Consider the following 10115-nt stretch of genomic DNA (forward strand, 5'->3'; position numbering starts at 1 on the left):
ATAAATGACTAAATAACAATTGAGTACTAATTTAGATTATGGATGCTTAACACAGGTTACAAACCTAAATGAACCGCTGAACCGTTCAAATGAACCGGTTCACTTCAGTGAACTGAGCCGTTCTGAGCCGCTCACTGAAGTGAGCCGTTTTGCCCATCTCTAACTGACACGCCCCCGGGGGCAGAATGACAAAGCTGGCCGCCTAGACGCACACCACGTGACCCTCTAACGTCACGTCCGGGAAGTTTTTGATTGTTTATTTGTTGTCATGGCTACAGTCAGCCTTGGTTAATGCAAATGGCGGCGCCCACTAACTCGGCGCGCTCATGCTCGTTGCTACGCGGCTAGATTTAGAAGAATACAGCGTGAAAAAGAAGCACTTTGCGCCGCGCCACTGCTCTCTCAAGTGTCCTTACATCTTCGTCGTGTTGTTATGGTGGTACTTTGTGTTTTTGGTGCTAAATACCCCACGCAAATCGCTACACCGAAGCGTCCACCATCCCCCTCTAAAGGCTTCGGAGTCTTCCTTGCCGTGTTTTCGGTGTTAAGACCCACGCTACGCAAGTAGCTTTTGTTGCAGCTCCAAGGCGTGCACGCCAGCCGAGACAGCACTCAATACGCTACGCAGTCTACCGTGTTCATCTGTGCGAATGCCGAAGCCCAGACATACGAACAGGTTGGTATCAAACGACTTGGATGCCATATGATATATTGGGCGAGTGAAAGAGAAAACTATACTTCTCGATAACGTTTGGTGCTTTTTGGCCTTAGCTGCTGCGCGTTAGGCATATTGAGCGGGATGAAATTGCAGTGGAGGGACTAGGTGACGTACAGTCGCCAGCAAAAGTTTGCGGGATGTGCGGCGCGTGGCCGAGCGGCGCAAAACTGCATTGCTGCGCCATCTGCAGCCAGCGAGCGCCGGGTCGAGGCTCAAGGAACTGGCGGGCTAGGCGCGCTTTGCGCATGCCTGTCCTTTATTTGTTACCGGGCATCTGTGTTCACTTGCCCACTTGCTTGCCCGTGACATGCTCTCGATATTCGCGGCAGCCGGGGTGGCGCCGCGTGACCATCGTTGTCTGCTATCACTGGTGCTACAAAATACGCAGCCCGCGGCCACCGTTTGCGCATCGCGCAGCATTCAATAAATCTTATCTTCGAAGTGATGTAATGGTCCGCGACTAAATTTATTTTACAGGGGCTAATAAAGGCTACCTGCGGAAACTGCGTACCTCGGTGTGGTGCTTAGAAAAAAGTCGCGTCGCCAAATTTAATCATGCGGTAAAGCAAACTTTCTGGGGAAAGATCTAGCTCTCAATGTAATGTAGGTCTCATGTAAACATCATACTGCAATTGGCCGCGAAGACGACCGTTAGCATTACGCCGAATCACATTTACTTCCCATAATTAGTTTTTAGGGAAGCCGTAAACGATACGGCATTCAATACATGACAGACTAAGGAGGATATGTACAGTTACAGAAAACGGCTGAACCTCTTGTTTTGTTGGAACTACCCCAAAGGAAATTTTGTGATAATTAACCCCTGAGACGAATACAACGCAATTGTGGGTCAGCTGACAGTTTATTGGTGCTTAGGTTAGAAATAAAATAAAAGTATTTCCTATTCAACCAGCAGTGCCTCTTGAATGATAAGGCCGGGTTCAGACTGCCCGCAACTGTCGTAACTAACTTTAAAGAATGACGTCATTTCACGTCTCAATCCACCGACCAGCATGACACGCCGTCTTTTTACGTCCATGGATCACAATATAGCTTTTGCGTCGATAGTCTGAACATAGCCGAAGATTTATTCAACGTTGCGCGCCCCGCAAACGGCGGCCGCGGGCTGGGTATTTTGTAGCACCAGTGATAGCAGAATGACGGCGATGGTCACACGGCGCCACCGCGGCTGCCGCGAATATCGAAAGCATGTCACGGGCAAGCGAGTGATCAGAGATTCCCGGTGACAAATAAAGGACAGGCATGCGCAAAGCGTGCCTAACACGCCAGTTCTTTGAGCCTCGACCCGGCGCTTGCTGGCTGCAGATGGCGCAGCAATGCAGTTTTGCGCCGCTCCGCCACGCGCCGCACATCCCGCAAACTTTTGCTGGCGACTGTACAAACGCGCCTACGAACAAATTTTTCACTGTCAGAAGTCACATTGATGTGACCGAACGATGTGAGTGAGGCTTTAGTAATGTGCACACAGGCAGAATTCAGAAAAGCGCCTTGAAGTTTCTTGTCAGGCTGATGCGACGTAGCAGTGTGTCATGTGGTTCCTGAACTTCTCTGCTGCAGCACGGAAAGTTGGGCTAGTTGGAATTCATCTTGGTGGGGAAAGCGCTCGAGCGTTGACTGCGTTGACTGCTGCTTTCTTCGTCCCTGCTATTTCAGCGGTTTTTCCACCACAACAAGCTTCTCTGTCTTTTGTTTTTCTTTGTCGAAGCAGTATTTTGCACTTTTTCTTTCAATGTATGTGCCACCCTTGCCCTGTTTTTCTCCAAACATAGAGTTTGGGAAAAGGAACGATTTTGTTTGTTGTGAATAAACCAGGCCAGTGGTTGGAAAAGAAGCTTTTATGTGCGCTTTGCAGACTTTGCAGAACATGTCACTAGTTGGAAAAATTGCACGTTAAATACATGTGAATACTTTCTCAATCCTGAATGGTCAGAAAAGCTCAACCTCAAAATTCAAACATGTTCAATTCTTCTTACTAGAGTGCTACGTTGAGCTAGTTAGTATGAACTGAACACACCGAAAACAGCGCACATGAGGTACGGGCAGTGCTCCGTGTTTGTCTTTTCCTTCCACTCCGTCCTTGAGCTGTTTTCAGTGTGTTCACGTTCACAGTACTGAAAGGGCACAGACATGAATGCAGTATGCCACCACTTGCACAGTGCAGTCACACAACATGAGCATTCATAAGTGCTAACGGGGGTGTGCAAAAAGTTACACACAGATTTCAAGACTGAGTTCTCTGCCATAAGCAACTGTCGAAATCTAGCAGTGTTACATACTCAGTGTAGCAGGATATTGGTGATGCAGCATTTTTCCGGCTACTTTCATCATTGAATGTCTCGCAGGTTCTACACAAAAGATCTTGCAGCCTGGGGAGAACAAGCACAACCAGGACAGGGCATGGTTGGAATGGCGGATCTCTGTGCCACACGTTTGATCGATGAGCCACGGGATTCCAAGACCCTTGCCATTGGCCGCCTGGGCCTGGCCTCCTGAATGGGTCAAGTGACTTCAGGGCCCTGCTGTTTCATCCCACTCTGGCTTCCTGTTGCGGTGGGACCCGAGTTCGTGGTGCCTTGCTTGTTTTTGCTCAGGCTCAAACTGCTTCGCTGCTAACACTTGTCCTTGACATTCTGGCTCGTCCTTTCTGGCGCTCGAGGTGTTCCTGAGTGTCTCGTGTCAGCTAGTGGCTGATCCTGCCATGCAAGACACTGCCAAGCCTGAGAACCTTCACCTGCGGTGAATGGTGTGACTGATTGCACCACACACATGAGCTGTGGTACACCGTGAGTGGTTCATGTGTCCAGCACTAGCCAGCACCATAAACCACAGTAGTGGGCCCTGTTTTGCGAATGTTCTCCCATTCACCATTATTTTCTTTGTCGTGTCATTGGCGGCGTCCTTTTATTTTTTGTGCTGTCAAATGCACCTCATAGAAAAAAAAAAGATACACTTCAAATGCATTTGTGTGCACGTCCAGCTTTGATCTTTCCCTTCGGCCGTAGCATTACAATGAGTTTAACACCTGCATTTCTTTACAATTGCACTTATATACTAAACACATTGTGTTTTTTTTTCAAATTCATTGTATGTGCATCCCATACGCAGACGCTTAACACTAAGTATTGCCGATACCTCCATGATGACTATACATGTACCACAGGATATCCCTTGCGGGTAAGCTCCCTGCCGAGCTCAAAATATCCCCAGTGCATTTCCTTTCCTTTTCCTCTCCCGCCAACCACAGCCACCCATGCAACCGCGCAGTTGGTTCTGATAGCACCACAACAGGGTTCTACAGCTACGTGGGGACACTCTTTCTTCTTGGGCCGCAGAAAACCTGGAGGCAGTGCTTAGATGACAGGGTGAACAGGATCGCTGCCAGCTGTGTGTCTGACGTCGGGAAATGTGACAGTTGAAAGCCAGTGCAATATTTTGTCGCTACTTTGGGAAGCCTTGCCTGTGGGCTGCAATTTTGATGAAACATTTGGTTGTTGAGCTTTAAGCGATACCAGTCCGAAACCTGAGTAGTTAGGATGGCGCCTTCTCACGTTGTGCACAGAAAAGAAACAGCTGGGGTACTCAACCTTTGCAAGGCTAACATACCCGTCTTGAAAAACAAATTTTTGTTTAATTAAAATCAACTGTGCAGGGAAGCAGTGGCGACTAAAGTATAGTGTATAGTATAGTAAAGCAATAAGCACATCGACTATACAGCCAATGCAGATGCCATTATTAAATGTTGGCAATGTTTTGTCACCTTAAAAAAACAAATCCATGATTAAAGAAATGCATAGAAGTGGCTATCACTTGGTAAGGGAGCTTTAGAGTTTGGCACAGCCTTTGAGTAACTTTAAATTTGATTACCTTTTTGCTTAGAAAAGCAGTAAATTATTCAACCACACTAAATTTGGGTGTGCAACAGCTTCTTTACATGGACGCTGATGCAAAAGTCTTTTTGTGCCTCAAATCTGTCTTGGCGTATTACAGGGGGAATCAGCACCTCAACACTCAAGGGTTCCAGCTGTGGTGCAAGAACGGTCCCATGTTGAAAACCAAACGCTGCTTTGAGAAAAGTAAGTGTTCTTTGTGTTTTTAATAGATCTAAACATGTTAACGTAAAGTATCCCGAGAAGTTAGGAAAGTTTATCTATAGTTAAAACTTCCAGATGTCCCTCTTTCACTTTCACTCGACAGTCTTACTTTTACAGTAGGTGTCCGGTGTGTTTTCTTGCATGTTCTTTCGCTGCAGTTTCATTGCACCTAATTGTATAATGCAAAATGCCTTGGATACAAGTTGTGGTAATGGAACAGTGCGACGAAACGCCATTGGTGAAAGCAAAACAATACCGCAGGGTTTTGTGCCCTAACCACGGTCTAAGAAAGCCCTAACATATGCTGGCTTACTGCTTGTTGCATCTATAATTTGCAGTCCTATGATCTGTAATTGAAAACTAAGCCAGCTTGTCATTCTCACTCCCTGATTACTAGGGTGTGGCTCACCAAAATCCCAATACATAAGTGCAAGTTCGTGAAGCAGGAACAGGCACAGTACAAAGGAACAAGCACTGAGAGAGAACAGAGAAAAAGCAATGGTTATTACAGTAAAGCCAGCTTATATCGAACATGGATATATTGAATTATTGCCTATATCAAACCCTTGTATAATTCCGGTAAAAATTACATGCATTTAAATCTTTTTATATCATACGCGATTTTGCTCACAATGGATATATCGAACTCTTCCGCGTGGGATTTCTCACTCTCCTTAGGCATGTGGCAGGCTGTCTCGCAATATATCGGTGCGCAGCGGTGGCGCAAGTGTCGCTTGCGAGTCCCGCACGAGCTCGGGCGCATCCAAACCGGCCATGGCCAGGCCGTGGCAGAGTGGACCAGGTCCACGCATGCATGCCGTTGGAGCCGAAAGCGATACATTGTGCGCTGCGGGCTGCGGTGTCACCGAACTTCAAGACCGCGCAACTCGCTGCGCGCACTTCTTGCTCGGTTCGCTGGGTTCGCCATTGTTTGCTTGTATCCATGCTTGTCTCCGCTCTGTCGAAGACAATGAGGACTCCGTACCGCTTCTGAGCGCGAGCGAAGCCATCGCTGCCGTGGCCCTGCTACGGCGATGCTGCAGTGCCATTGGGGGCAGCAGTCTTGTGCTTGTCGACTGTTTCGATACCGTGGAGCAAGCAGTCACCAGCAGCGCGTTGCGCTCCAAGAAGCAGGCTGCACTCACGCAGTTCTTCCGCCCCAATAAATGATTATCGATGTTGATAATCTGTTCGACAAATTTCGCATTCCTATTTCCTGCTTGTGCAGATTCTGAAGGGTCTTTAGAGCTTGCACAGCTCAGTTGTCCCCATATTGCTGAACTGTTATTCCAAGCGCTTGGTTAGTCTCTGCAGTTCATCTAACCAGGTCAAATGTTGTCTGGCATTGTTCAGCTTTCAATCCACTTTCCAAGTGTTTCTGACAGTCTGAAGGCTTGCCCGAAGCTGTTTTCTTAGTGGTATCCACTGGCTGCACGTTCAGTGTTGCGTTGTTCTATACGAAGGCATTTCTCTTTTTCTCTTATGCTACTGACACTGGTTCCCCTGATATTCTGGCTTACGTGAACTGATGAAGTGAGAGAGCACTAAACAGAGTTTTGCTCTCCTTGGCACGGGGCGGCAACGTGTAGGCTGGGTAGGGCGGAAACTGAGTCGGCACAGCAGTTGGAAGCAGCAACTTGCATATGCTTTCTACCTTGCAATTGTCTGCGGTGAAGTAAAAAAAAGACGTTGCGGAACGGTCCTGGAGCTAGGAACAAATTAAACCGCCAGCGAAGCACCCCAAACGGGACATTCAAATGAATTCCCCTAATTCATTTGAATGTCCCATTTGGGGTGCTTCGTTGCCTCTGCCTGCGTGAATTTTAGTGCGAAATGTAACGTTTTAAATAATAGTATTACTCGGCTTAAAATGCTTTCTCCTAATCTCAACCTCTTGTCTTTTTTACGTTTCCATGTCCCCAATCACCCCACTTCCTTGTCAAGAAAATGTTTTGCAGCCGGTCATATTGAAAGTTTTCTTTTGATAGCAGTTCATGGTAGCACAGTTCCGCATTTTGTGAGGCATCCCACTTGAAAAGTGGCGTGCAACAATTTTTAGGCATCCACAGACTGGTAAACGTAACACCATTACCGAAAAAAAAAAAAAGGGAGAAGGAGGAGGAATAAACTTTTTTGTGCGAGCCTTAGGTGCTGCTGTCTGGGCACCCGCCTGGTGGGGGGTTTCCTCTAGTCCGGGATACCCTGGCCTGCACTGGCCACCCGGGCCCTCTCTACCAGGCTACGCTGGGAGGAGAGGTCGGAGCTGGTTAGTTGTGCCACCCAATTAGCTCTCATGCTGAACAGACGATGGCAGGGTAAAAGAGTCAAGAGTAGAAAGGTTGTCCCCTTCACACACGGCGGTGCAAGCATGTGCAAAGCACTTTCTTCGCAGATCAGTGAGTCAACTTCTGCTTTCACAATGTTATTTTGTTTGCAAGACCAATCTACCTGTCACTCCAAAAGGGTGAGGGGGGGGGGGGGGGGTAGAGTGGCCGTGCTTCTGCATATGAGGAAACAGGGCCCATCGACTAGCATGCAAAGTACTTCTATGCAGGTACTCAAAACCACCCTAGCGATTCTCCAATCTGCTAACTTCAAACAGGCACGCAATCAGTGGCTCGATCCTACAGTAATCGTAGCTTCCGACAAGGACTATCTCCGCAGCGCCTCCAATTTTCATAGTATTCCTCTACTTCCCTGCAAGACTGCTTGCCCAGTGGCTGCAAGTGACATTCTGGTGGCTACAAACTGAACCCTACTCACCTCCCTCCTCTTCTGTTTTCAGTGTTTTTGCAGCAAAGAAAGCCGCCGTTCCCTGGCACCCAGGTCGGCCTTGAGCACTGGCTGTGGATCTACCTGCTGCATTCAGCTGCCAGAGCTCTGGCGGTGGCTTCGCCTCGGGGGGGGGGGGCAACTTCCCTCCTGAACTGGGTGGCACCAGATTTGCATGCTACCACAGCTGTTGCCAATGGGTTTTGGCAATTGTTGCACAAGTTTATTGGGGGTCCACAAGCTCCTGCCAGCAATTCAAGGCTCGGACGGCACGGACACAGAGCCAAAAGTAGAGTGTGTCACGGTCAAAGACAGTGATGAAATATGAGAACTTGTTTCTAGTTTCTTTTTCCAGGATTTTGTTATCTTCATAGCAGCCTAATGACAGAAAAATGTGAAATAAATGCATTCAACTACAACTGTGCACGCATTTCTTCCCCTCCCTGTCCAAATTTAGCATCCGGGGAACTCATTCACATAATTTGTGAGCCTTCACCGCGGCACACCCGTACTAGGCAACCTAGGGGTGTAAAACCCAAATTTAAACCTCTAAAATCTTGAAACTTTTACCCACATCACAATGGTTCCTGTGGAGAAAGGGACGAGCCGCGCAGACCCCTCCCGATGGTGCCTTTAATCCAACATACTTCTGATGATGATAGTGGGGCACGAGAGAAGGATATCCACTTATTTCACAACATCCTCCCCCGCGCGACAATGAGTATGGTTCGTGTCCGAGAAATTGTTCAGTCCATGGAGAGCTAAGTTCATGTCCGAGTGGGCCAAAAAAGTTCGACACATGTCGGCTTCCACCTCCATCGATGGAAACAATGCCGTGGCTTTCTTGGACTTGTGAGCCAAGCTACTGCAGCCCCTTGATGCAGTCTTTTGCTTGTCCGGATTGCAGGTATTTCTTTCTGTTTGCACAAGTTATTTTTCCTTGTAGCAGCCGGGTGCACGTGAGTCGTACTCTCGTTGCGGCTCTTCAGAGCGCACGGTTCGGTTTCTAGTGTTAGCTGCTGTTGCAGTTCTGCGCTTTGAGTTGTGTTTCACTGTGCGTCGTCTTGCAAGAAGGAGAAGATTCTTCCTTCGTACCCTCAACAGTAGCTGGCACTGGTGATTATTATCCAGCAGTGGCAAATTGAGAGCACCACCGTTGAGGTCCTTTGTCCTTGAACGATTAATTCTAGCAGTGTCGCCTTTCTTTGTCACGTGCTGCTTTCTCAGTGCCTTACGTTTGAGCAATGGAGGGCCAAGTACGCGAGGTTGTAACGAAGATATCCTTTCCTTTTCGCCAGGAAAATCACTGTCAAACATCGTGGGATTCATACTTTTGCACTCTGTATCATTGGTTTCTTGGAGCACCGTTTCTCCTTCACAAGGCTTCTCCTGGGGCATCTTCGGTGTCCGGTAATCGATGTCAAAGTCGCTGGTGGTTTCCATAGTATGCGCAAGTCCGGTCCTGGAAGAAATCATTGCCTTTCGCTTCATGAACGTAGTGGTGGTTGTCTCTCCCTCGCTTCCAGTTTCTTCGGGAGAATTCACAAGACCGTTGGCTTCCATTGGGGTAATATATTGGAAATTCCTGTTCAGTTCTTGTCGTCCGTCGTCATTTTCCGCTCCATGAGTTTGATTTGCATATGACGTTTTGCTACTTTCCAAATATCTGGTCTGATTATACCGGCGTTCCCTGCGTTCAGCGCGAACTCGTTCTTTGAGAGAAGCAATTAGGTTTTCACGAGCTTTCTTTGTTTCAACTATTTTAAGTTCAATCTTGGATTTTGCCATAAAAACTAGGTAGTCAAAGTTGAATGCGTCTTCATACTCGGCCTCCAGATTATCGATCAATGTCTACACAATATTCTACTTCTCGGTTAATTTGGCGCAGTTCATCGTGATGTACTGTTAACTTAGTAGCAAGCTCACTCAACTCACTAATTGATGGTCTTGTCACTGGGAGGAGGTTTCAACTTGGCCGATGATTGTCGTGATTTCTAGTCGGACGATGCGCCGCCTTTCGAGATGGGCCTCCATGGTCCGGTCCAGCGTCGCGTCTATTGTTAGAGCTGGTGACCGGGCTCAGAAGGCAGAAGTCAGCGTCGTCTCCTCGTCTGTCTTGTCTGCTCTCACGGACATCTCGTGCTGTGTCGGGCAGATATCTTGTGGCTGGGTTCGTTCAACCTTCTTCTTCTAAGGCTGCCCCGCTGTTCTCCGAGTTGGAGGCTTCCTGTACGGCTTCATTCCCAATCTCTAGAGGTAAGAAGGCGGTCGAACAGAAGCGAAATACGCTCGCTGTAGCTCACCTCTGGAGGTCCCTTCTCCCGGGTTTCGGCACCAGCGTGTGGAGGATCCAAGAGAGAAGCACGACCCAGCACCCGTTCTCGTAAGGCGATGGAACATACTGTGAGCGAGGCAGTGGGCGCAGCTTCGTCTTCTTCTTTACCCCAGCTATCGCCCTCTGCCTGCGCCCATCTCATTTATTTACAACAGTGCCATCATTGCAACCAAGCAAG

At 48.1% G+C, this 10115-nt stretch overlaps 1 long non-coding RNA gene across 2 annotated transcripts; it reads left to right on the forward strand.

Moving 5' to 3' along the window:
• Positions 1-208: 208 nt before the first annotated feature.
• LOC144175928 (uncharacterized) lies at positions 209-8043 on the forward strand. 2 transcript variants are annotated; one of them, XR_013323718.1, is made up of 4 exons: positions 209-676; positions 3082-3522; positions 4727-4812; positions 7616-8043. It is a non-coding gene; the product is annotated as an uncharacterized LOC144175928 (long non-coding RNA). The 2 variants fall into 2 exon arrangements; XR_013323719.1 differs by having other exon boundaries at positions 213-676; positions 3082-3289; positions 7616-8036.
• The last annotated feature ends 2072 nt before the right edge of the window (positions 8044-10115 follow it).

The sequence above is a fragment of the Haemaphysalis longicornis genome, unplaced genomic scaffold (assembly GCF_048455015.1).
Source record: "Haemaphysalis longicornis isolate Haplotype H1 unplaced genomic scaffold, Haemaphysalis longicornis Haplotype H1 scaffold_3, whole genome shotgun sequence".
In the NCBI taxonomy this organism is placed as follows: Eukaryota; Metazoa; Arthropoda; class Arachnida; order Ixodida; family Ixodidae; genus Haemaphysalis; species Haemaphysalis longicornis.